We start from the raw sequence: 27,602 nt of genomic DNA, 5'->3' as shown, positions 1-27,602 counted from the left end.
CCTCTGTCAAGCAACGGGAAGTTCATTTATCAGCAGTCTCCAGCCCTCCACCAAGTTCACTATAAGCATCACTGTTAGCAAAGCGGCTCAGTCCCTCTGGTTAATCTGGCAGACGAAGCCCCGTGGGCTAGAATCCTGCCTGGGAGTCTTCTGTGACCCCGGTGACCAGCTGGGTCCTTAGGCAAGGCCCCGAGGAGTTTGAATGAAGGAGTCTTTCCAAGTGGGAGAAGTCCTGAGGTGGAGTCAAAGGTGAGGCAAGAACATTCAAAAGCACTCAGTGTAACTTGTTCACTTTATGGAAGAGGTCAGAGGCCAACAGGTGCTAACCTGGAGTCCAGCTGAGCCCTGAAAGCCACGTTTACGAGGATGGGTGAGGCCTGCAGAGAGATCCCCGAGCCTGCATCTTTCAGGAAGGCACTGTTCAGTCTACTCTGCATCCCCACGGAGTAGATCTGGGCCCCCACGGTCCTGCCCTTAACCCATGATCTTGGAAAGGCTGAGTACCCGTCACTGTGCCGATTCTGATCTGACCGGCAAGCAGCACCACTCCCCCAGCCTTCTAGAAGTAGAGCCTGGCAGTTTGGCGCTGCACCCTGGGGCCGGCCTCTGTCCACTGGAAGCTTGAGGTCCACGCGCTCGGATCAGAAGGCCCCAAGGACCTGGCAGAACTGGCTCCTGTGAGCTTGATGCCACAGGTTCTGTTACTGGATCTTAATTTTGTGTGGACTGGAAGGCCCAGACGAAAAACAGACATCCATACCGAGGCGCGGGGTCGCTGCAGTGCCCAAGACCAAGTCCGGGGCTGCATTTTCCACAGGTTCAGCCCTCTTCTCTCTAAGTGACCAGGTCAGATCAAAAGCACCAATTACAAAAGCCAGAGGGCAATGCAGTGGCTCCTTCCAATCCGTGACCAGGTTTCCCTGGGCGTCCTCCCACACCTTCGCTGCGCACAGAAACCCACAGCCCAGGGTGCTGAGGTCAGGCAGGAGAGGAGGACGACGAAGGCCAGCCAGGGCTGTCTGGCAGTTTACAGACACGTCAGAGCGGAGAGGGCAGAGAAAGGGGAGGAAGAAAGGAAAGGAAGCAGGAGGAGCAGCTGGGGGCAGATGCAGAAGGGAAACTGTGCAGAGAAACAGAGGGGGGAGTGGGGAGGGCAGGGCAGGAGGGATAGGGGTCCATTTGGTGGAGCAGGCTGATAAAATTTAAAACCTGCCCAGAATATTATCAGCAACATCCATCGCTTTCATGGGCCGCCTTAACACTCCCAGAGCACCCACTTTGTGGTGGACATGACACGGAGTTCTTGAGAGTTCATCTCTGGGCTTGCCACTTACAAACGGTTTACTACTTTCAACAAGAAAACAGCTCTCGAGTCCAGGAAACATACTGAACAGAAATCCCTTTGATGATAAGAAGACACAAAACCTGGAGACACCTAGATGGCTCTGTTGGTTGAATGTTTGACTCTTGATTTCTGGTGAGCTCATGATCTCAAGGTTTTGGGATCGAGCCCCAAGTCAGGCTCCATGCTCAGCACGGAGTCTGCCTGAGATTCTCAGTCTCCCTCTCCCTCTACCCCTCCCTTGCTTGCGGTTGCACACATGTGTGCGTGCTCTCCATCTCTCAAATAAATAAATCTTAAAAAAAAAAGAAAGAAAGAAAAGAAAAGGAAAGAAAACGCAAAACCTGTAACACTGAGATCTATGGTTTCCTGCATTCTGAGGTCCACGTGCCACCTAGCGTGTCTTTAACAAATGAGATTGAAGTGATTTACTTTTTCTCCTAAAACCCCAGGTTTATTGACACTGAACAAATCCTGAATTACTTTCTTGCCAGTATTTGCACCTGGAAGTTAAGACAGCAAGTCAACACAATGCAATGATGCTTACATAATAAAAGTGTTCAGTTAAACTTGGACTTTAGCTCCCATCAATTTTATCTGCTGGTCTGAAGCTTTTTACTGATATTTTAACAAAATGAAAGAAACCATGAAAGAAAATCACATCAGCACTAACCAAACGCTAGTTTCTGGCACACTTGCACAAACAGGCTGTCCCCGGGAGCAGGGTTCTCTTTGAAAGCAGAGCCCAGGTGCGTGACCCAGAGGCAAGGGCAGCCTCAATCCTACAGACACACAGATAGCGAACGAGGCAGGGAAGGAATGTGGAGTCTTCAGCTGAGCCTCAAATTTCTCTTTCTCTGTCCTTTATTTAAAAAATACCGACCCAGACCCCGACCAGAAGAGACAAAACAGTTCCGTTCCTTTTTTATTACAACGCATCTGATACATAAAAATGTCCTCTGAATATTCAGCATTTGTAGTTAAGGATGTAATAATTCAAAGTTATCATGAGCAGTGTAAATAGCACTGGACTGCTACCACCTCCTCACGTGACCTTGGGAAAGTCTCTCCGGGCTCTTCGGTAATTTCTCTACTGCCTGAAAAAGGCAAATTTCATTTCATAGTTAATCTCAATACAAACATTTCTGAGACCCCCGCCATAGAGATACTGCAGTCACGTAATTCAATCTCCTGCCTACAGGCAGAGTTGCGTTTATGGCTTGAAAATGTGGGTATTTCATCCATAAGGAATTATTCGTCCTTTAAAGAAGCCCCCTTACATAGAGTGTGAAGTTATCTTGTCATAAAATTCTAAAATGCGTCCGACTCTAATCTTAAACATGGTACCGCGATGACCTTCCTGCAGCACGTCTGATCAGGTCCAGTCAGGCAGAACCTTCAAAAACCTTTAGTCATTTCCCTCTGACACAGAATAAGACATAAATTTCTCCTCAGGACCCCTCCACGACCTGACCCCAACCCACCTCATTTCTCACCTTCCAAGAAGCCAGAGACGAAAACAACTGCCCGTTTGTGGACTAGGCACTGGCTAGGTGTTTGCATTTACATCATCTCATTTAATTCTTACAACAGCTCAACGTGCTAACTTGGCTTCAAGCCAAGTAGCCAAGATCACATGATCAAGCAAGCGCTGGGCAGGCTGGGTTCGCCCACCTCCGGGAAGCCAGGAAGCCAGCCAAGCCCCAGGAGGAACTGCCCACTGTACTCATAGACACCCCTCCCTAAGTGTGTGCAAATAGCCTGGGGCTATGAATGGAAGATGCCTTGTCTGTACACTGGTATTTGCACATGACAAGAATCAGGCACCGCCACCAAACACCTACTAATTCCCTCAGCCACAGCAAAACAGCTAAGTTGTCCAAGAATCTTCAAGACGTTCTGTGCTCCCCCAGAAGGCTTACTCTCCTAGCTGTGTCTGCCCCTGCGCAGGATCTGTCCACCACGAGCCAACCAGAGGAAAGCCTGTGCTCCTGAAGCTTGTGGGACAGAGCGGCCCAGGAGCCATAATAACCTCTATTTTTACTGGAGGTTTAATTAGCGATAGAAAAATGTATTGTACGCAAACATAATTTCAGTGATTTACTGAAACGTTTTTTTATAATGATATAGAAGAACCAAGATTGGAGTTTATGATACTGCCATTAATATTTTCATAGCAAATGCTTTAACTACTGACGCACACATGTTAAGGATACAGAAAAACATACGCCTATACTTAGGAAAACCCCCCAAACACAAATCTTTTTTTTCCCTGACATAAAAATGAAGGTTTTATGCTCTTAACACAGGAAATAGGCACTGAAATATTTCCATGCTCTGGGACACCCTGGGGCATAGGGAATGTGTTACATGACTGAAAGGTTATAAAGACTTTTGAACAGGGGCACCCGGGTGGCTCAGTCATTAAGCGTCTGCCTTCGGCTCAGGCCGTGATCCCGGCGTTCTGGGATCGAGCCCCACATCAGGCTCCTCCGCTATGAGCCTGCTTCTTCCTCTCCCACTCCCCCTGCTTGTGTTCCCTCTCTCGCTGGCTGTCTCTCTCTCTGTCAAATAAATAAATGAAGTCTTAAAAAAAAAAAAGACTTTCAAATATAAATGTGCTTAAATGACAATAATAATCCTTACCTCTCAAAAAGAGTATCTGCTGTAATAAAGACAAGTTTGATCAAAGTAGCACAGGAATGTGATGGTAGAAAGAAAGAAAATAGTAAGTTTGCAATCTCTGTCCCCTGGGTCACCTACTTCACTATCAAACAAAAGGCACCTAGCACCCAGAGTAACAGTACCAAGTCTTCTCACAGGAAAAATAAAAAAATTAGCACCCAAGTGACTACATGTTCTCATTATGCTTTTCTCTCAATCAGAACAGCTACCAGAACAGACAGCCCCTCATACACACCTTTTGCTAAGGTAGGAACTCCACGTGTGCTGGGGTGAAGCCTACTACACTGTGACTTGGACATGAGAATTCTTTTGAAAAGGAGTTAGCAGGGTTTACACTTTGGTGAATAGGACAGACCCAAGACTGTTTGCTCCTTTTCATACCTTTGCTTTCTGAGAAAAAAAATCAGCCAAGCCCATATTAAAACAAGGTATTTCCATTTGCAAGAATGCCTGGAAATTACAAGTAACCTGACAGACATTTTTAAGCCATACGATTTTGACCAGCCTCGCGCCTGGCATTTAGTTAGGCATAAATTGTTACCACGTTCCCTGTAATGTAACACTGAAAAGCTGAAAAGCAACTTGTCCAGGGACATAAACTTGTTCCACAAACAGCATACATTTGGTGATGGATTTCTAACTTCTTCTCATACACATTTCTTATTTTCATATGTGATTTGGAAATGTCAAATTAAAGCACCTGACTCAAATATCTAAAAAGCTCTGTGTGGGAGTCTCAGTGCCCTGGAAGAACCATGGCTGGCTTTGTTCGTATTTAACTATAAAAGCAATCTATTTACCTTCACAAAAATTGGGAAAGGCAGAAAAATAAGTAATTCATACATAATATCACCACCCTTACAGATGCTGCGATTTACACCTATTTATTCTACCCTCTTGTCCTTGGATTGTTTTCTCTACCGAAAAACTGAAACGTCACTAATGGCTTTCTATTCTGAGAAACCATGATAATTGTTTTTAAAGAATTCAAACTGTTGAGAAAAAAACAAAACCTTTCTTAATATTATTAAGAGTTTAATAAAAACTTAACAACTTAATAGCTATATTTATCACACTAATATATACATATAAAGAGAGAGTATGCAAGTGCCTTCCAGTTTTCTAATTCTCCTATGATTATCTAAATGTTTACAGTGGAATTTACACCATACTATAGATACAATATTATCCTACAAGTTCTTTTTTTTTTCAATTACAGTATCAATGACTTCTTTCTGTGTCGGTACAGACCTATATTGCTGCTTTAATAAGTCATTGCTGGCTTCCTTTAAGAGCTAGAGTTACAATGCAAATTCGCTAGACAACATTTCAGAATGGTAAACTGTTTACAAACTGAGCAGAAGTTCCGTTCCTCCTCCTTCTGGTGTTACTGGTAAGAGCACAATCGGAAACCATGTTGCCATTATACCTCAAACTCTGGAAGGAATACTCAGATCACAAAAACCAAAATGCCATTTTTATCTTCCAGCATACCCAGAGCCCTGGCTACATCTCGAGGCTAAAGGAAGCTGCAGAGATTTAGATACAAAACAATGCAGTGGACTGATGGAAAGACTACATAGAAAACGCGCATTTTGCCCCTCCCGGGCTATTGCCTGCCAGCTGGATGTACCACATAACCTTACTTTTGCATGTGAGGATGTCCCTCTCACCTGAAAAAATGCCTCAACTCTTCATAAAAGTCTTCTCTACAACCCTGACAGGGGAAAGAAAACTCTAAATGGCCACTACTATTCAGAAATGTCCACTTTCACGGACTTAGCATTTTTCATCTACTTTTATGGAAGGGTTTTTATGGCCCCCTCCTCCTTTGGAAGAGTCAATACACCTGATGAGCTTCCCGCTCCGTCTAGTAAAAGATGTCACAGGAGACTCTGCCCAGCCAGCCATCGACGACACAGACTGAGAGCACACGGTGCCAGACCACAGAGCAAAGGCTATGGGAGGAGATGCAGGTGTGATCACAGACACACTTTAACCTACTCAGCGTGGGAAGATGAAGACAGCCCCACCAAATCACACGAAGCAGTGCACCAATGAACACAGATCATTCCACTCATCTACCGATGTCTGCTCTCGCTCCAGGGATTGTGAGAGGCACTGGGCACTGTGGAGGACAAAAACTCAGTTCCTGAAAGCAGTACACATTCTAGTAAAGGAAGGAGACGTGCAAATAATTAAAACACGTTGATGAAAGACATGATGAAAGGCAGAACTGCATAATGCTATGGAAGCATTGAGAAAACAGCCAACTGTCTGAGGTGGGGCTGGTCAGGATGACTTCTCAGAAGGAATGGTACCTAAGTCAGACCCTAAAGTATGAGCTGGAGGTTTGCGGTGGAGAGGAAAGGGAAGGCCGTCCCAGGGAGAAGGAGCAACAGACAAAATTAAGGCATGAGAGAGCACAGGGAAGTTGGCGGGATTCGGGATGGCTATAACATAAAGCCAGGGTTCTCAAGCCACATAAATGAAGGAGGATGGAAAGGGAGTTTAAAGCCAGAGGTTTAGGACTCTGTGTTTCATGTTCATGCTGTGAGCTTTTGTGGGCAATGGGGAGTCAATGTCGACTGTCAATCAGGAAAACAGCAAGAGTGGATAATTCCTATAATGTTGTCATTGGTGATGTCATCAGATAAATCAGGATTCTACCAAAGAAATGGATCCAGTAGTGTGTGTTTATATATGTGTGTATGGGGAGTAGGCGGAGAGACGGGGAAGAGGAGGAGGGAGTGAAGGAAGGAGTTGGTTTACCCAACTGTGGGGGTGTAGAATAGGCTAGAAACTCTCCAACAAGACCTGAGGCTGCAATCCACACAGTTTTTTCTTCAGAGAAAACTCAGGTTTGTTCTTAAAGCCTTTCAACTGATTAGATGAGGCCCACCTAGATTGTCTCCTTTTTATTTAAAGTCAACTGATTGCAGAAGTTGGTCACATCTATAAAATACCTACTCACCAACACCTAGATTAGTGTGCTTGAGTGGATAACTGAGTGCTTACAGCCTAGCCGAGCTGACACTAACCATCATAAGGGTCTGCATTGTTTACTGAAAAGTGAATTAATGGGATGCCAGACACAAGATAATGGAAAGAGCAAGCAACCTGAGCACCTCAGCAGAGAGAAATATGAGCCCGTGGCTGGAAGGGATTATGAAGAAGGGGCTGAAAATGTTAAACAAGGAACATGAGGAAGAGTCATCTCTAGGAAATTAGAGATAGAAGACTAAATTCACATACCTCTCATTCAGTAAAGGTTTAGTGATGAACTATTTTTTACCCTAAAATTACCCTACCTTAAAATATGGGGTAAACAAACGTATTAAAGGGGGGGTCCCTGTCCTCAAGCTCACAGTCTGGTTGTGAGAGTTACAGAACAATACATGACCATATAAAATTAAATGGTTAAGTTTTAGCCAACAGACTGGCACAGTCGAGGGAGAGAGCAGCCAGCACAGAGAGAAGGACCCGTGAGGTGGGGGGCACTCTCTAATGCCCCAGGAAGCAGGGGCAATGGGAAAAAAAACTGTTTGGAACATTCTGTGGGTTTGCCAGATAATCATATACTTTTTGAGGAAATGGAGAAAAAGAGAGTTAGAATTCTGGTTAGTCAAGAAAGGTTTTCTGGACTTGAGGAGTCTTTGCTGTTTTGCTTGTTTTTTGTTACTGTTTGGGCTGCTTGGTTTTGGTGGGGGTGGGGTGGTGACTAAAGCCACAGGCGTCAGTTTGCTCAAGGAAGGAGCCACAGATGGAGGTTTCAGTCACCAAGACTAGCTCACCCTTCTGAGGAGAGAGGCGTGTCCTGCCAAGCACAGGTCGCCCTGGTCTCTTCTGTCTTTCCCCCAGTTATGTACGCAGAAGGTCAACAAATGCCATTTTCCAAATGAGCTTATTTTTCGTGGAAAGCTAAAGAAGTTAAGAAACATTCACAGTACACTTAGAGATGCCAAGTATCACATGTACACTACCAGTTTAAGACCAAAAACGGAGAATATCAGTATCTGCTTGAATACGCATAACATGTCTCCAGCAGGATGCATGAGGCACCCATAGTACTAGATGCTGGGAGGAGGGGATATGAACGGCAGGTAGAGGGTGGGGGGTAAACATTCCACCAAATGTGCTTCTGGACCACGTGAATACATTCCTCCAAATTAAAAAAAATTGTCAATAAATAATAAATAAGCAAACTTTTGCCCCACCTCCCTGCCCCCACACACACCAAAAAAGCAGATTTTTATAGGAGGACACACAGCTAGAATAAATAAGACGGGTGATCATAGCCAGAGCAAGCAAGTCATGTCTAGGTGATCACGGGATGCATGATGCGAGGTGGTCACTGTGAGTCAATCAGGTATTCCCTAGGGACAGAACCATGGGTCTCATTCTAGTCACATGCGTTTCCAGAAGTCTGAGGATCACTCTGGTGGGGAAAGGGCACAGCAGAGTGATCAAACATGCAAATTTTGAAAATGACCGATCTAGAAGGAGTACCTGCATCACCATCATCCCTATCCCAGGTTATTCACAGAGAATTTCTTTGAGGCTTCTAAGTGTTCACTGAAGCAATCCCTGTGCATAAGTGATGAGCCAAATTATCTGACCCAGACATGTATTTTGTTTCCAAATTCTTCAGTCTTCATGTCATTTTCTCCGAACTACGAAGACCTGGAAGAGACCCCTCACCTGCAGAGCCATGGCCGACTATGAATTCTGTGACAGGGTCACGAGCAACTCTGCTCATGGCAACTGGTTTAACATCTGTGCCGGGCAAAGTCCATAAGAATGGCCCAGCCAGGGCCTGACATGCTACTGGCAGTCCCAAAACCCATTCCTCCCAAACACTAATCCTAAGAGTAAGAAGAAAGCCAATTTTCTAGAGAAGTAATTACATAATCCACTTTTTACAGACAAGCTTTTCAACAGAGTAATCGCTTGAGCAAAAGGAAAATAAATATTAGTATGACTATAACTATAGCAATCAGGCAGAGGCTGAAGGCAGAGCCCAAATCACAAGGGTTCTCATGACTTCTACAAACCACAGAGTCGAGAATTGGACGGTTTCCTTCTGCAGCTCGGTGGCTGCCTTATTAGCAGGCTTACAAGATTAAGGTCTGGGATTATAAGCAAATATGAAGAGCCACCCTCCTCCTGAGGGAAAATTCTCAGAGAATACAACCAATGTCATTCATTCATCACCTCAATCTGCTTCCTACCCCCACATACCCTCACCTCGGCTCATAATTAGCGTGAAATGCAGAATATCCATATTGTTTGCCATTTACCTTCCCACATCATTAAGATTCACAGACAAAACATTTGTTTTATAACCCCAAACAATGATGAGCTCCATTAATACACTTCATTCATTTATTATTTCAACAAACATTGACCACGAACCTACTGGAAGGCAGGTAACATGAACGTAGCCTCAGGAGAACCCCAGACAGGCCTCCCAACAGTGTGGTCATAATGTAACTCACGCAATCCCACAGGATCCCAGTTTCCCTGAACAGGGACAGTCACTTGTGTCTGGACGGAACCCATCACAAAGGGATGATGCTTCAGCCAAGTCCTGGCAGGCGAGCCGTGTCACCCGGGCCTTTGAGCAGGGCACTGACTGCGAGCAGTGTGTGCAAAGGCACGAAGGCAGAGAATCTAGGTCCACAAAGGGGCTGGGAAGCAAACGTGTGGCACGTGAGCCAGAGGAGCGGAAAGACACGTCTGTCATACCAAGGGGCATGAACCTCTGCACATACCAAGAGCCCAGTATACGGCCAGAGCGACGAACAGTAGAATTTGCAGATGCTTGAATAAAACCAAAGGGGGTTCTTCAAGAACGAATAAGGGGAACGGAAGAAGTGTTCAAGCACTGGCCAGGATTTGCAGGCCAGATGGAAACGGGTAGGATTTTCTGAGCTAGATGTCATGGGGCCTGCACGACCAGCCCCCTTCCCTCCCCACAGCATGTGGTCTCTCCCCCAAGGTGGCCATCACCACACCCAAGATCCCCCAGGCACACGCCAAGAGCAGTCAGTAAAATCCCTGCCCTCCTGCCCCCCACTTCCAGCCTGCCTCGCACATCTCCTGTCTCCCTCCCTCCCAGCCGACCTGGGCCCCTCCCCACCATGACGCCCCTCCTTCTCTGAAGGCTCCACTGCAAATATTTCCAGTCTCACAGCGCCATCCTCTTTAACATCTGTTTCGCTCTTGCCAAGGCCTTTTTCTAACTCTTCCCGAATGCAGAGATTTGAAAGCAAACGCCTCACGTCTGTGGAAAAGTACCTAGAATTAAAGTGGACCAAGTCCGAGTGTAATCCATTCACAGGGAGGGTTACTGGGAACGACTGGGGAAGCCAGGGGTGTGAGAGGTCTCAGACATCATCAAACATCTACGGTCCACGATGAAGGCGGGCACAGTCTGGAAAGTCCACTTAAGTAAGACACTTTTTTCCTACTGATTACAAATCAGTGAGGTACTGCTAATGTGCCTAAAATTCTGGGGGGTTAAAGGAAGGGGCTCAAGGCACAAATACAGCGGGAAAAACTCAACCTTTTTTTTTTTTAACTGAAAATCTGCTGATCCAACTTACATTTCGAGGTGAAACATACAAAAATAATGGTCAATATTATTTCTGTTCTGTTTTTTAAGATTTTACTTATTTATTTTAGAGAGAGAGGACAAGAGAGCAGGAGTGGAGGGGGCTGACAGAAACCCAAGCAGACTCCCCACTGAGGACAGAGCCCACGCGGGGCTTGATCTCATGACCCCAAGATCATGACCTGAGCCGATCGCTTAACCGACTGTGCCACCCAGGCCATTTTTGACCATTTTTATCTCGTTTCTATACACCCCTAACTCACTGTGTCAGCACTGCCTCAGATGACAATGACCAGCACAGAGGCAGGACTCCTCTCACAGATCCTGCAGCCCAGCGACAAACAGGCAGAGAGAGTCCTAGTAAACACAGTTTGATGACAGAAAACGTGAGAGTGATCCCCTTTTTTCCCACTGCTCTGCAGAAATGGAGAAGAGCCACTGAAAATGCCTGGAAAGGCATTCTACTCTTAGCCCTCTAGAAGATGGAGCTTAGATTTGTCTGATCTGCAGCTACCCACTCTCACTTTGGGTTTTTTTTGTTGTTGTTGCTTAAAATATTTATTAATAATGCCACTCATCAGTTTACCACATGGCATCTCGCTGTATTCAAAGGAGTTCATTACTCAAAAGACCATCTGTCTAAGAGCTCAACAGAAGGTTTAAATAATCAGTAGTGAAGAATGTACGGTCACATTATATCAAGTCAAATATTTACATCTCTCGGATTTTAAATACGAACGTTCTTACCCAGCCATCCGCCACCAGTCAGACTTCATTACTACGCCGTTCTCTTGGTATCTTTACCTTCTAGATTTTCACACCTGTACAGAAATGACAACATGAGGAGGAGGGCTTTTAACGTATGCAAACAGGACTGCCAATCATAACCATGCATGAGGCACCTTCATTTAGCCAAGAGAAAAATCCTGACGGCAGCAGCATTTGCAAGCAGAAAAGCAGTTAAACACGAGTCAGAAACACATTTGGGGAAAACAGCTGATTCTGCCTTTCTGAGTATTAATAATTGTGGCTGTTGTTGCTGCCGTGACAATCAGAAACCGTCGGAGCAGCAGAGGCTCTGCCAGCCCCGCGTCAGGGCAGGCAACCCCTGGACCAGCTTCGCGATGCTGATGGCACAGCCCCGGGCTGGCGAAGCCCTCGCCACCAGGAAGAGACACGGCAAAAAATCGGGACGAGTGCATGGGTTCACGCAGACAGTGAAGATAAAACTGCTTTCAAAGTGTTTCAAATTAAACACAAACACGAATACGTTGATACAAGTTTGAATAGAAAAAAAAAAAAAAAGGCAAGCTGGAAGAGGTATTGCCAAATCAATTCTCTAGGTACCAGATTAAAGTACTGAGTACAGGGGAGCCTGGGTGGCTCAGTCCATTAAGCTTCTGCCTTCTGCTCAGGTCATGATCTCAGGGTCCTGGAATTGAGCCCTGCATGGGACACTCTGCTCAGTGGGGAGCCTGCTTCTCCCTCTCCCTCTGCTGCTTCCCCTGCTTGTGCTCTCTCTTGCAAGCACGCTCTATCTCAAATAAATAAATAAAATCTTTAAAAAGATAAATAAAAATAAAGTACTGAGTGCAGTAGTGTAACTAAACAGCACACTGAGAGACAGGCAAAGATGAGTGGGAACAGCAAGGACGTCAGGGAAAGACAAGCGTGAACGAGAACCCCTCGATTTCCCAGCTGGTGGCCTTGGACAAACCCCTCATGCATCCCTGAGCTGCTTCCTCATATGCACAGGGATGATAAGGGAAGGGGATTATACGGCAACCAGTAGGATCGGCAGGAAGGTTAAGGGAGATAATGGGGAGACTGTGCCTGAGATGTGGGTACCCCAAACGTGCAAACACAAAACCACAGCCTTCTCTCATTTTCCCCTGGAAGAAGTTCTGTTTTTATTCTGTGACCCAGATCCAGTTCTCTCTCCATCTTGAAGATGAAAAGGTTCGATCTGCAACACCAGGTAGCTTAAGGTCCCCGACAACTTCCACATTCAAGGACTGGAAGGAGCCCAGGGTGTGTGGGTGCCACGTGGGGTTTACTGCCCCCGGCTGCACTGGGGGTGGAAAGCAAACTAACTGAAGATGCGCTGCGAGCATGTGGAAAGTAACTGCAAACCAAAGGCAGGACGCCAAAGCCGGTAAACAAGGAGTACTCACAGCAAGAGTGTTAGGGGTTCACCCGGAGGAAAGAGGTCCCGGTGGGAGGGGGTGAGATGTGAGCGGGGCCTCAAAGAATGGTTCCCCTCCATCTTCAAAGAGAGAAAGGGCAGTGCGCTCCAGGCTGTGCAGAGCCCGTGGAGGCTGATGGATAAGTGGGTGTGGTGGAAGCAAATGATTTATCGTGAACATTAAAAGCAAAAGCCGGAAAGACTAGTTACTTAGCTGAAGTGTTGAGTCTTAAAAAGCCACGTGGGGAAATTTTAACTTTATCTTGAAAACAACAGGTTTTGAAGTCAGAGAGAGGTTTAACTTAGATGAAGTACATTTATATCATTTTATATCGATTTATAGTACTTACAAAAAAAAACAGATTTAGCCAGTGCCCAACAAAGAGTGAGCAGTGATTAAATGTGAGCTTTCATTAGTATTGATAACAATACGTTTATATATGGCACTTATGTCTTTCTTGTCCTCTTGAGGACCAGAATTGCAGCCGGGAGATGGGTGGCTCTCGCTAACTTACGGAATTGGTGTCTGACTCCAAACAGGTAAGCAATGAGGATCTGTTGAATAAACGGATGCATAAGTGAGTGGATCATCATGATAGATACAGTGTTAGGGAAGAAAAGGGAAGAACAAAGAAGGGAAGAGACAGGACCAGGGAGATGAAAGCAGATTCCTGTGTGTCAGGCCACTTCCATGGACGTGACCACGTGGGCCCCGTCTCAGGTCCAGCTACTCGTGGGAGGTGGCCAGACACCAAGGAGAAGAAGCCCATCCGGGATTTCGACAGAGGAGCTGCTCCATCACCTACTGTATTTATACAGCTGACCCCTGAGCAACACTGGGGGGTCTACAGGCGCTGACCCCCACAATCGAAAATCCCCATGTAACATCTGACTCCCCCAAAACTTAACTGCTAATAGTCTATCGTTGACCAGAAGCCTTACGGATAACACACACAGTTGATCAACACATATTTTGTATATGAATTCTATACAGTATTCTTACAATAAAGTAAGCTAGAGAAAAGAAAATGTTAGGAAGAAAATCATAAGGAAGAGAAATACAGAACTGTATATATAAAAAAATCCCATGTAGAAGTGGACCCATGCAGTTCAAACCTGTGTTGTTCAAGGGTCCGCTGTCCTCTTTCCCCTCTGGGCCGCTAATGCACATTCCCCCCCTTATAAAATATATGTCTCAGCCTTCTTCACCTATCAAATTCATTTTAAAAATAGACCTCTTCTGTAGTTTGTATTTCCTGTCTTCATCATCAGACTATAAATCCCTAGAGTATGAATACACATGTATATTCACGACGAAGCCAGAACTATAATGGAGCGATCGGTCAAAATTTTCTGATTAACAACAGACAAAGCATCAGCAAAACCCACCTTGTGGTAACCCGTGTTCATTCTTTCATTCAAGCACTCACTGCGCATTTACTCCTTGGCAAGACGCGTGGTGCATGAGGAAAGATACATAATGCGTGAGCCCTGACTTCATGAAGCTTGTCATCTACCCGAGGAGGCAGGACTGACATACAAGTCTTCCCACAACACTGCTTTCAGTTTCACCTCTAAGAAAATAGTTATTTTCCAACACAATCACTATTAAAGACCAAAATGGACACATTCTTGATCTCCTGTCTGTGCCTGAGAGATCTATAGGAAGAAGTGCTAAATTTATTTCAATGCAGCCATGTGAGGAAATGAGAAAAGAAGTAGGAAAGATCTAGGAGTTAGATTTGAGACAGGGCACATCAGTAGCAACACTGTCTTGGGGACGTCAGTACGAGGACAAGAGGTCCACAACCCAGAGGAGAGGGGCTTGCTCAGGAAGAGACGGGGCACAGCTGTGCTAAAATAATAATATCATATAAGGAAATAAAATATTTACCCTTGAAGTTCTATTTTTAACAAACGTACTTTAATCCAACCTCTCAAATACCCAAACCTTCAATAGGAAATCTCTTTCCCCGCAATGCTTCCCTAAAAATAGCCCCCTTTTTCGCTCTCAAAATACCGTGTAGATTTCCCTTCAGTTTGCTTTTGCAAGAACGCCGGTCTAATGCAGAATGAAGCCATGACTCACGTTAACTAGAGCACTGTGTGTCATGCACACACATCTTGACGCTGTGACACACGGGGGGCATGTTTTCCTTCTGGAACTGTGATCTGCGTCTAGCCCGTGTTTGTGGGCACCCCTGGCCTTGCAGCTGTCGCCAGGGAGCTCGGTATTGTTCCCAGGCATTCCATAGAGTTCGTCAGTTTAATTTTATCAAATGGGCTAAAAGAAGGTTCAATTATTTTTATTAAAATAACAATAAGGGAGTAATTCCCAACAATGAGCGTCTGAGGGAGAGGTTCTGTACCCCCCATGTGCATGTCTGTGATTAGCAAAACTCAAATGTCCCCTCTTCCTGGTAATAACTGCCTATGGAATAAAAGCAAGTACGTTAAACTAGAAATTGAGTTTACACATGTATGTACCTTAATTAGCCCAGGCTGGCAGAGGCTTTTACTTTAAAATCTGATACAACACAAACATCTGAAAAGCTTCTAGGCTTTACATCACCTCACTAATCTCAGCAGTACTGAGAAAACGAACCACACTCCTATCAAACAACTGAAATCACCCAGTGAGATGTATTTATCTTGCAGTGTTGTAAGCCCCGTACCCAAAATTAAACAGAAGTCTTTCGGACTCAACAGTTCATCTCCAAGGTAACTTAGGCCAGAGTGGGCAAGCAGGTATTTGTGGAGGAAAGTGCAGGTAATTCGACCCACAATGACATGCTTGGCCTAGCCAGCGCTACCCTGGAACGGCAGAATCCCACTGGGACTTGTAACACCTCCAGGTGGGCAAGGACAGGTCTCCTTCTCACTGGGACTCCCGAAGACGTGCTCTACCCAAACGCCACAGACCACAGAACCTGAAATTGTTCGGCCATACACAGCCTCTCACCAAGTCCAAGACAAGGCAGACAGTGACAAAGCCCCCAACTGCTAAATGTAATCTAATAATTTGCATATGTAAGGATAAAGGTCTAGACTATGACATCAGCTTCACAGAAAACTCCGCAGATTCAAAAAAGACCCAACTACCCCACTCCGTCTTTGGAAATCCCAGATAAATGAACAGATGAAAAGGACACAGCAGCGGGGGAGAGCAGACTCTATATAGTCAGTCCAGAAAGTGACAAAAAAACATTTCTAAACAAAACCATTCTGGGAATTCTCCATTATAGAAAAGTATGGGGCAGGGTGGGGGACAGCCATTCATCACAAGGGTGTTAACTCGCAAGGGTATTAACTAAAGAGTTGCTTCCCTAGCAACTGGATCCTGCTAGAATGTCCTGGAAGAGCATTCTCAAGTAGAGAGAAGCCAGAGTTACCCAGAAGACTGTCAACAGCTCAAGGATCACCTCAACTTGGTGAGAGCCCTTGAACAGCTAGGGCAGGATTCCTCGGAGGCGACATTCCAGCCAAAGATAGCAAGAGCGTCCACAGGCTGAAATGTCTGCCCCAAGAATTCAGGATCCACTGAGCCGTTCGAGAGTTTAACGTGTAGACTGTCATTAAAGTGGCTATCCCTGCCTGTTCTGAAAACTAACAGAGGGATAAAGTGAACTCAGCTGAGCCTCGATCACCGGGGGTTTTGCTGGCAGCCCAAGGCCCTCCAAGACCCCCAAACACCTACATCATCTGTTGGAGTCCCAGACTTTTTGGTGGGGATGGGGGTGGAACCTCTGTTGCTTAAGCAAAAAGAACCAAATAATTCATCGCACTGATGTTTTTAAAAGACTGAACTGCCAAACGTCTCTTCTTCCCTCCCTTCTGGGACAAGGCAGCACCCCGTGAGGTCGAACACACCAGGATGAAAATCGATTCTCTAGGCGTGTTCTGATGCTGCAGACCCTGGAGGGGATGGAATCCTACAACCAGGTCTTAGTGGCACATGAAACCAGACAGGTAAGTCTGCAGATCAGGAGAAACTAACAGAGACAGAAACAAGATAAAGTCAGAAGAAATTCCGTATCATCAAGAGCCGTCTCTCGATGGCACTTGAGAAACTTTCAACTTTTGCTTTGTAAAAGGAGGCATCTTATCTATCCCTTCTTCAACAAACACTTAAACAACAAACTGAAGGCCTCCAAGTTAATGAATATCAGGGTCAGACTAAGTCTGCCAAAAAAACTGATAAGATGATTTACCCAGAAAAAGTTAAACGACACTCTTAAAAAAAAAAAAAATCATTTCACTCAATGTTTTACAAAACAGATAACCAAAATCTCAACAGAGGGATAGAGGAGGAAACTGTAAAGTCCAAAAGAGACACAAGCCAACACTTAACCACAGCCCTGGAACAGCAGACAAGAATGGAGAGAAAATCCTACGCTTGGCCAAGGTAAATTTTCACCCATGCTCCATCAGCCAAAGATGAACAAATGCTAAAGAGGGTAGCTCAATAAAACAGTGGGATGGAGGGAGATGGGAGGCTGGCATAGCACAGTGCCTGTCAAATCCACAGTAGGTGACAGTGGAGAAGTTTGTGGACCTGGTCTCGTTCCCATCTCCCACAATCAGGACGAATGGAGGGCATAACACACCAAATGCCTGTTGCACGAGGAAGGCATTCTATTTTACATAAGACACCCGAGGATTTGGTTGCCAGTCTCCCCATGAAATGTGGACACGAGGGGCTTGAAGAGTGGAGGGAGCTCTTCAGTCCTGGAAGCCACAAGCAGCAGGAGCAGGAGCAGCTGTCGGATTCTGGTCAAGGGGCTACACGATTCTTTGTACGCATGCCATCTTCTCTCTCAGCCCCACAGAACACCAGGTCCTACCAAAGGGTGACTTCAACCAGTCTTTCCATCCTCTGCCACTGGCCTCTTGTTAACCAAAACTCCAAGGTACTATGGACTTCTGGATCGTCCCCACGCACATTTTTTTCTCTGGCTACTGTGTCTTCCTTGTGTTCTCACTGCCTCGGGGAAGCTGTAACACTTGGTGTCTCCTGTGTTCTGGCAGACAGGACCCACCATTACCATTACTTACCTTTTTTTTTTTAAGATTTTATATATATATACATACACACACACACACATATATATGTATTTGAGAGAGAGAGAGAGCACGCACGTGCATGCACAGGCAAGGGGGACAGCAGAGGGAGAAGCAGGCTCCCTGCTGAGCAGGGATCCTGATGTGGGGCTCGATCCCAGGACCCTGAGATCATGATCTGAGCTGAAGGCAGACATTTCACTGACTGAGCCACCCAGGCACCCCGACCATTACTTATCTACATGCTCATCTCTCCCATTAGACTGAGAACCTACAAATCAGAGAACTCTACTCAATTTTGTATTCTCTCACCCTGCCTAACAAGGTACCAGGCTCCATGAAGATACAAAAGCTAAACAAACAAAAAGTCAGCTAAATGCCAACCACCCATACCAGCATGACACCGCTATGTGACCTGCCAACAGATAAAGTCATATATTTAAAATCCTTAGGTGGAATATTTTTATATAAATTATTATAGCCATATCAACAAAGCAATGTTGGGATGGAGAGCAAGCCGAAACAAAGAAGCAGCCTTACTGGAAAAAGTGACAAGCCCTAATGGCACTGTTCAAACAGAACCGTACCTGGAAAGTCAGTTGCCGTGGGCTTTCATCTTGTACAATAAAACTTCCCCGGAGAGCTGAGAAGTAAGGGAAGCTCTCCCTCTGAGATTTAAACTTTAAAGAGCAAGAAGCCCCAAGGCCTGTAAGATCTGACTGTATGTATCCTAATTAATGGCAAAATATAATTTGAAAACAGAGTTTTGGTCAGGCACTCGGGATGTGGAAAAAGGAGAATTCCGAAGTAAATGTTGGCATCCAGAGAGAAGGAATTAGCCACTAAACAAGGAATATTCTCTCATGACATCTCTGCCTGAATCCAGTGACTATTCATTCATCGATCTTCTCCATTCCCATTGCGAACATGCCAAGCAACCACCAGATCTCTGCCTACCTCGAGGCAGAGAATGTGGGGACTAAGAAGAGGTCCCCATGACTGTATTTATTTCCATAAATTACTAAGTGGGCACTCCTGTTACATGCTCAGGTTAGTGAGCTTGGTTAATGTGATTATAGTTCTGAGAGATGGAGCTCATCTCCATATGCTGAAAAAAGAATTTTTTTTTTTCTGAATGCCAAGTGATGAATGTCACCCATAAAAGTCTTTTGGAAGAGCTGGCTGTCATTCCTGCTGGTCGATGCTCGATCCCACGTATTCAGGCATGTTTTCTTCAAACCTCTATATGAATCATGTTTTACTGAGGCACATCACTTCTGGTCAACAGTTCTTTTGTTTGTGTTTTGTTTTGTTTTGTTTATCAAACAGACAACAATTTACTCAGCAAGACTCCCTGTCCTGTGTAAAACTAACCCTTTATCTCTCAGCGTAGAAATGTCACAGAAACAGTTTGGCTTCACCAGTACTAAGTTAACGCTGCCTTGGCAAGGCTGCGGTTAATTTCTGCAAAATTTAATTTGCAAAAACCAGCCCAAGGCTACCCTGATAGAAATTCACTTGATGTGTTAATTTCACACTTTAGCATCCTCACCCCACTGGTGGGTGGGTGATCTCCAGGATACGAAGCAGGGGAGGGTCTGAATGTGCCCAAGCAACCTCAGACTCCAGCCCTCTACACCTGCAGGGAGCCAGGGCCCAGCTTCCGCCCTCCTGCCTGCCAAAGGGAGAGCAGGGATTGTGACAGAAATCAGCCAGGCTGAGTAAATTATTTTCATTATGCAGAGCTCTACACTGGGCACCAGCGCCTCATTTAATCAATTCTTTCTTCCACATCTGCACATAGGAGGGACGCTTTCAATATGGCCAAATAATGATATAAACTCAATTGGCTCCAGTTAGATCTAACAGGTACCAGGCACCTTCAGCTCCATAGCCAAGGGCACCAAGCCTGGGAACTACACGAGCGAAAAGTACAACCCCTTTTTGCGCAGGTCTGTGTTCTTGAGAAGTGTGCCAGCTTCATTCACATTAAATGCTCTGGCATAAAAACACTGTTTATAAAGACCATGAGGTAATGACGTGTGCAATGTCCGAATGCTTTCATATATATATATATATATACACACACACACACACACACACACATATATTTTAAAATATATATACAAGATGTTCACAACTATATAATATAACCACACATGGATATATAGACACATTTAATTCATAGAAAAAAGATGGTGTCAGTTTTCATCTTTGGGTTTTGGTACTTGGGGTGATTTTCTTTCCTTCTTTCTACCAGATATTATATATAGGATACATATTACTCGACACCCTGCAATGCAAAGAAGCCTGTGGATATAAATATAAATATCCTCAATTTATCAGTAAGTGAAGGTCTATGTCTACTACTTTAAATCAGGAAATTGCTCGATTGTCGGAGTGAGCTGTGATGCTTCCAGGGGAGGCTAATTTGATACAGATATAAGTGGACTCTATCTGTTTACCAGGGCAATAAAAGTTCTGGGATCCAGGGAGGGTAATACCTACATGTCAGCAAATCTATCTAGAAACAAATTTCCTTCCTGCTGATGCCCCCTAATTCATTCACGACTTTTAATCCCTGCCCATCCCTTTATCTCCATTTCACGCCAAATCGTTGGCCTTTCAGGGCCCACAGAAGACTTAGCTCAGAACAAAATGATCCCTGTGTTGGCAACAAAGAAACTTAGTTTGAGTTCAAAAACAAGAGTACTTGGGATGCTCGGGCATCATGGCAGCCAGCAATCCCATTCAGCTGTCCCACCAGACTGTTTGGATGGAATCACTTGGCCACCTCTGACCCCAAATCACATCCCCAAACAGGGCGGTTAATAAGGCATCAGTAATCTGGTCATCAGTAATTTATAAGCAAAAAATAACATTTAAAAAGAAGCTGTTCTTCCCTGTCAATCTTCTACCCAGTGGCCTTTAAAAAAACCCTTGGAAATAAAAAATTTAATCTGGAGTCTTCTTTGCAGATCTTCTGCCTATCTGGCTAGGGAGTATTCGTTCATAGCTCCTGTTAAAAGGGCATAATCCCTCAGAAACAGGAAGGTTTTCCATGGATGGCTCTGTTCTCATGGAAAGGGTGTCACTGCTTCCTGGTCAACGTGGTCAGCAGGAAGAACCCCCAGTTCTCCACCACCTGTACCTCTGGCAGATGAGGGCAGGTGGAGCAGCACTGGGGGAGGCAGGCCCAGGCCAGGGGCAGGGCGAGGCCTCCAGCCTTCAGGAGGCTCACTGATGAGGCCTGGGATCTTGATGCAAAGTCTCTCCCAAAGTAGGCCTCAGACCCAGGCTCTGTTAGTGGTAAGTTCTAGTAAGAAATGGAAGCTTCTAAGTGGATATAATTACCTCAAAGGGAACAGAATCATGAGGGGGTATCATTACTGGAAAAATGCCAAAATAAAAAGATGGGACATAAGAAATGTAAATTATTCCACTGAAGATCCTGGGCTGTGGAGCCCAGATATTTATGAGGAAGAAAAAGTAAACAAGAAAACTGAAGGATCCTGAGCTAGAATTTTGACAGATATAAAAAGAAGTCTTTTTTGAAGCATTTCTTTTGTTCATCAAATATTAATTAAGTACCTACCACCTGTCAGACAAACACACCATGATCATTACACATTTGTGTACACGTATAAAAGCCACTCCCTACATGGACCAGCTCCCTGGGAGGCAGACCACAATCCCCAGGTCAGTAAGATAAAGTCAGCCAGATAAAATGAATTCCTAGACCTTTGTGGCACATGCCCTCAATGACCTCCTATTCTCACAGATTATCGTCCTAACTCCAAATAACTGTCAGTGGAAAAGAGAATAAGGTTTCAGATAAATTTCAAGAAGTCAGCTTTGTTTATTTTAAATGGATGTGCAAATATGCGTCCGTCACCATGTGATCAGAACAAGGACTATATGTTTTAGGCACTTCCTTGCCAGACGGTGAGTAGCCCCCATTCCGTAGCTGCTGTGGCCAAGGAAGCTTGCGGATATTATTATCAGCAGGAAAAGCTAACCGGAACATCTACTCACAAACATGAGGTCAAAACAATGCCAAAATCATACACTAACAATTCTTTCAATATACAAGAATTCAAAAGGGATCCCATACTCATTTTCTTTGAGTTTGGTCCTAGATCAGGTAAGTACACAGGTCACCTATTCATCCTATGCTCCTCGCTGTCATGGACACAAAACACACAGACTCTCCAATAACACGAAATGGAGAACGACGTGTGTCCAGGGTAAATAGCCCCGTTAACTTTCTGGTCATTTCTGCCACATCTATATCCACCATACAAAGGTGGACGATCCCTGTCTTCTATCTTTGACTGGCACGTCTTCCGGTGTGACCCTGGCGAAGTTCCTCATCTTGGCTGGCCTTTGAATGTCTCATCTGTACAACGAGGCTTGGAACTACCCCAAACATTCAACGGGTGACACAGATGACTGCATCGGAATGATCTTGATGAAAATTCCATTTACTAGTCTCCACCTTAACCTACTGATTCAAAGTGCAGGGGCAGGAGAGAAGGGGACACAAGGCAGCACGTGGAGTGGGCCTAGGAACAGAGAGTTCAACAGAGGGCTCTGGTGGCTCCTGATATGCAGGTTTGGAAATGACAAGCCCCTTCAGGACTGGAGGTGAAGGGGAGGCCAGAGAACCAAGCAGCTGGAGCGTCCCCACTGCTCCAGCTGCCCTCTGATGCTTGAAGAGAATAACTATGGCATGAACACAGATGAGCTCCCTAGATCAGCAACAAACCCCCACAGGGGTTTGGAGGGCGTGGGACCCAAGAGAGGTAATGAAGTGAAGAAATGGGGAAAACAGTCCACATGTAGTTGGAAAAAATCAAAATGTTTCCCTTGAAAAGACAGGCCAGGCCTGTCCTACAGAGTGACACAGATTCCAAGAGCAAGAGGAGTCGTAAATTTGTAACCAGCATAAAGAAGGAGTTAAGAAATCATCAGTATTAATCCTCAAAGTCATCTACAATAGCTCAGAGTCTATCCCCGCACTAAGCACTGCCAAAGAAAATCTTTACTTGGCTAATTGCCTCGTTGGAAATTAGTTTGGGTATGATCTTTATGAAGACGTGTACTCTAAAAAGTCAAAGCTATACAGCGGGGATTCTAGTAGACTGCCTATTATGGAATTTTAATGGCAGGAGATGCAATAAAGGAAGAAAAGAATCATAAATAATATCCAATCTATCATGTGGACACTCTAAGGCCATCACATTATTTTACAATGAGAGATTGTTTTTCCATTATGACCGCAAGGAAACTCATGTTTCTGCCTCCTAATGGAGTGATGCATATTTCCAACAATGGATTAGAACCCAGCAAGTTCGGATGGCCATTTTAAAAAGAAGTTTAACATTTACTACTAGTTTTATCTGTTTAATCCCATTTGTTAAGCAGACCCGCACAAGCAGATCCCCTCAATGGAAGAAAATGCATCTTTTTAGATAGAGGGTAGAGATTCAAGAACAAGAAGATGCTTCCATGTTCGTTCTTCCCCCCAGCACTATAAACTATGCACACTTTAGAGCGTTTTAAAAGAAAAAAGAAGAACAGATAAAAATTAGCAATCTAACGAACACCTGCAAAGCGATGTGTCTGGAAAGCCGGGACGCTGCAGGAGAGCATCACCTGACAGACCGCCAAGCCTCGATATTTTTAGGCTATTCAGACTCTTTATAAAGAAAAAACAAAAAAAAATCCTACATGCCTGAACTGTGAGGCGGGAGAGCCTACTTGTAACTCAGCCCTTGTCAGACCAAATCCAGCAGAGCCCCAGAAGGTTCAAAAGCCTTTTTATAAACCTATTGTGTGGGTTAGTGCCTAAAAATAGTAAGTATGGTTCGGCAGGCAGAACACAACGAGGAATAATTCCGACACACTCAACTGCCAAACAATAGACAAAGGGATGGCAAAGGATGCCAAACGTATTCGTGGGCGGCACCTAAGCCCCTGCAGTCGCCCCTTCCGTGGGTCCCTCCGACTCCTGACCTGTCTGAACACCGGGGACCCACTGAGCCACTCCAGCCTAGACGGAAGAGGGACGGGCGGGGGGCAAGGGGCCACTGGTTCCACACGACTCTAGATCCTACAGTACTCACAGCCACTTTCAAGAGACTCCATTCCTCACTGCAACAGACAAGACTGATGGTGATAATGACATTACGGGAGCGATGAGATATGGCCCTTCCGGGTCTCCCCTTCAGTAAGGCAGAGTTTTCCGCCTCCCCTGCCTGTCACAATCAGCCGGGGAAGTTTTAAAAAATACGGACATTGGAAATTCAGTCACAATTCAGTTTCTAAGTATCAGTTTTAGAAATCAGGCACTGGTATTTTTTAAACCTTCCTGGGCGATTCGGATGGGTAGCGGAGGGTGAAAACCACTGCTTACAACAACAAAGGCTTTTAGGCCAAGTCAGGTCCACTGCCCAGGTAGAGGCAGGCTACAAAAGCCGGCTGGGAGAGGGTGAGCATCAGGCACTCAGCCTGCAAAGGACGGGCCACCAAGAGGCCACCAGCGCTACGTTTCTAGACACCATTCCTGGAAAGAATAAAAATCCACTCACAATAGGCAACTATGAAATAGTCAGATAAGATCATAAAAGAGTAAAAACTTACAACCTCAGTTTTAGTACTCCAACCCCAGTTCTGCCTTAGCTCTCACTTGTCCTTCTCTCGTTACAAAAAAAAGACTCGGCCATGCGTTTTTATGGTAGGGAGAGGACATGGCCGAGATGGGAGAAAAAATTATAGTTTCTTACAAACAGATTTCAAGGACGCCTGGGTGGCTCGGTCCGTTAAGTGTCTGCCTTCAGCTCAGGTCATGATCCCGGGGTCCTGGGATCAAATCTCACATCAGGCTCCTGCTCAGCGGGGAGACTGCTTATCCGCCTGTCACTCCCCCTGCTTGTTCTCTCTCTCTCTCTCTCTCTGACGAATAAATAAATAAAATCTTGAAAAATTTTAAAAAATTAAAAAAAATATTTCAGTTGATTTTCTAGATAAAATCGAAGGGAGATAAACAATGACTGGATCATTTGCAACAAGCACTGTGCCACTGAATTTGGATGAAAATCTTACAACAGATTATTATACCCTTTTCGCCAATATCAGAATTAGGGCCCATAAAATATTAAGGAAATTGCCAGGTTATATTAAGCTAATAATCCGACAACCTGAGTGGCAGACACTGTCACTGTCCAAATTTAAAACGGAGGTTCTTTTGCATTCTTGTCACTAATCTATACTATTTGCACCAAGCCCGTTTGCCAGATGTTTTTGTGCAAATCCGTGGGAGTCGGCATGGACTCTGGCTAAGCGCCAGGGGCTTGCATACAAGAGCCCTGGGTGTCTCTGTCCTCAGAGTCCCTGCATCCGCAGGCCACGGAAGACAGCGACAGGAGCTGTTCACATTTAAGGAAAGCGTACCTGCCGAGGACTTACAATAAGCCTTAGAACAGAAAAGTGCCCACAAATGCTGGCTACTACTATCACTATACTGAGTGTAGGAGAAAATCAAAGAATCCGATCTTAGAAACATGTTCACAGTTGTTAGGTAATTAAATATAAAAACTTAGCGTGTTTCACTGCACGTGGAGACCCTCTAAATAACCTTACAGCAGTGAGGACTGCCATGACTTTATGTCAGTTGTGCGTCGAGATGTGAAGGGGACCAAACGTCCCAGACCACAGAAGCGTGAGGCACAGGGGCTGTCTGAGTTTGAAATGACACCCCAAATGTGATGGTGCCCTCTCCACCTCTATCAGACACATGGTTACTTACCACCGAATTGCTTCTCTCGAGGAAAAATAGTTATTTTACTTCAGAATCAAAGTCTTAACACTATCCATTGTTCTCACTGAATGCTTCCTTTACGAAATCTTCCACCCATATTTCCTCCAGCGAAATGTTTAATAACAAACAAAGGAAAAGAAAACACACCACGCTGACATGTAACTTACAAAGTTACAATGTGTTCTGTGGGAGCGCCCTGCTGGCATTCAGGTGCATGAACTAAGAACGGGATTCACAGCTTTTCAGTAAGGGAATGTTCAGAATTATCTTTATAAGATAGTACTGCAAATGTTTTCGAAATACGAACTCTCTAGAAGACTTACACAAAGTTGGACCCTGCACAGTAAACATTTTGTAAGGGAATTCCTAACATACTGACTTGACTATTCATCCCATTCGCCTCTCAGAGGTCATACACAGCTAAGAAGCTACTTCAGGTGAATTTTCTACCAACCAGGAAAAGGTCCAGCTTTCGTGATGCTCAGGAGCACGTGTGTTTTGAGAGGCTTGCTACTTCAAGCGGGTGTTGGGGTCATGGACAGGTTATTCACCCAACATTCATCTGAGTATCAGAACACACCATGATTGTTTCATATTATTCTTGTGCACATTCAGATTTTGCTAGGATTCTATTTGGTCTCACACATCAAATGTTTATCTTTGTGAATGATCGATATATAGATATATGGACGGGATTGATATAATTGCACCAATTCTTCTTGTTGGTTCTTCTCAGAAAATAAGACCACATCTTGAAATCTCCATAAGATAAGACAAAACAGATGACTTAGCCTTCCCCAGAAGTCACCTGCCCTTGGGGCATTGCCAAAGAATGAGGTCTAAGAGCCCGGCTCCTCCTGGCTTCACAACTGATTTGCTGGGTAACCTTGAACACATCACTTGACCTCCCTGGGGCTCAGCTTTCTTACCTTTAAAATGTGGATAATAACACCCACTTCAAAGAACTGCTGGGAGATTAAATGGGATAGCTGAAGTACTAAAACATTATCTACCACATAGTAGTAACAGTAAGCAAATAAACTGTAATAGTGTACCAGAATAATTACTGGGAAGAGGAGAGAATGGCCCACAAATATATTGCAGATGAGATGGTCTGCCTCACTCCCTCATAAAGTCCATCCCAGGTGATTACATCGATCAGGGTTACATTTTGGGAAAAATTATTTGTAATATAATGCACACAAAACACATTGTTATTTATTCGACTAGATAGAACCTAATGGTAAGAAAAGAAATTGGAAAAAGAGAAGGAAAAGAAATCCCTGGTTATCAAGAAAAGTGCATCTTACCTTGTGAATTAAGAAAAATAATCCTTACCATAATAAATGACAGGTTTGCAAAAACAAAATGAAATGACTAATGATTCAGAAGGAAGGAAGGAAGGAAGGAAGGAAGGAAGGAAGGAAGTAAGGAAGGAAGTCCTAAGAACAAAGCAGTGTTAAGCGTCACTGGCATTAATCAGTCCACACGAAACCAGAGCACTGGACCTATCACATGAAGGACCAAACCCTTCTTTGTTCAAGTGATGGGCTCAGGAGAGTCCTCTCAGCCTTGGGAGGAGGCGGCAGAGCAAACCAGCAGGACTAGCCCCAGTGAAGGAGGAGAAAGGATGGCTGCAAGAGGGATCTTGCTCAGCCTTGGCTCCTAACAGAGCGCTCCTTGGTGACCTCACCAAATCTCATACCCCATGCAATCATACACAAATCCATCAAATCATCTGTTTCCATACATCTTTTCTGCTATGAATAAAGCACACCAAAATGTGTCTAACTATATTCATTCATCCATTCAAACATGTGTATTATGTGCCTATGACATGCCCGCCTACCTGATGCAGAGATCCATGGTCAACTCAGCCCACTGGTACTTC

At 44.8% G+C, this 27,602-nt stretch overlaps 1 protein-coding gene across 9 annotated transcripts in view; it reads right to left on the bottom strand.

Moving 5' to 3' along the window:
• The window catches only part of SIPA1L2 (signal induced proliferation associated 1 like 2), a 240,798-nt gene that overhangs the window by 160,787 nt on the left and 52,409 nt on the right, over positions 1–27,602 (bottom strand). For 7 of the 9 annotated variants that reach the window (XM_019797353.2, XM_011222166.3, XM_011222167.3 and 4 more), the window contains exon 3: positions 11,391–11,464. The exons of the other annotated variants lie outside the window; for them this stretch is intronic. The gene's annotated coding sequence lies outside the window, so the exon portion shown is untranslated. The remainder of the gene's footprint in view (positions 1–11,390; positions 11,465–27,602) is intronic. 9 annotated transcript variants of the gene reach the window in all.

The sequence above is a fragment of the Ailuropoda melanoleuca genome, chromosome 6, assembly GCF_002007445.2.
Source record: "Ailuropoda melanoleuca isolate Jingjing chromosome 6, ASM200744v2, whole genome shotgun sequence".
Taxonomy (NCBI): Eukaryota; Metazoa; Chordata; class Mammalia; order Carnivora; family Ursidae; genus Ailuropoda; species Ailuropoda melanoleuca.
This window is presented reverse-complemented; position numbering and strand designations above follow the sequence as displayed.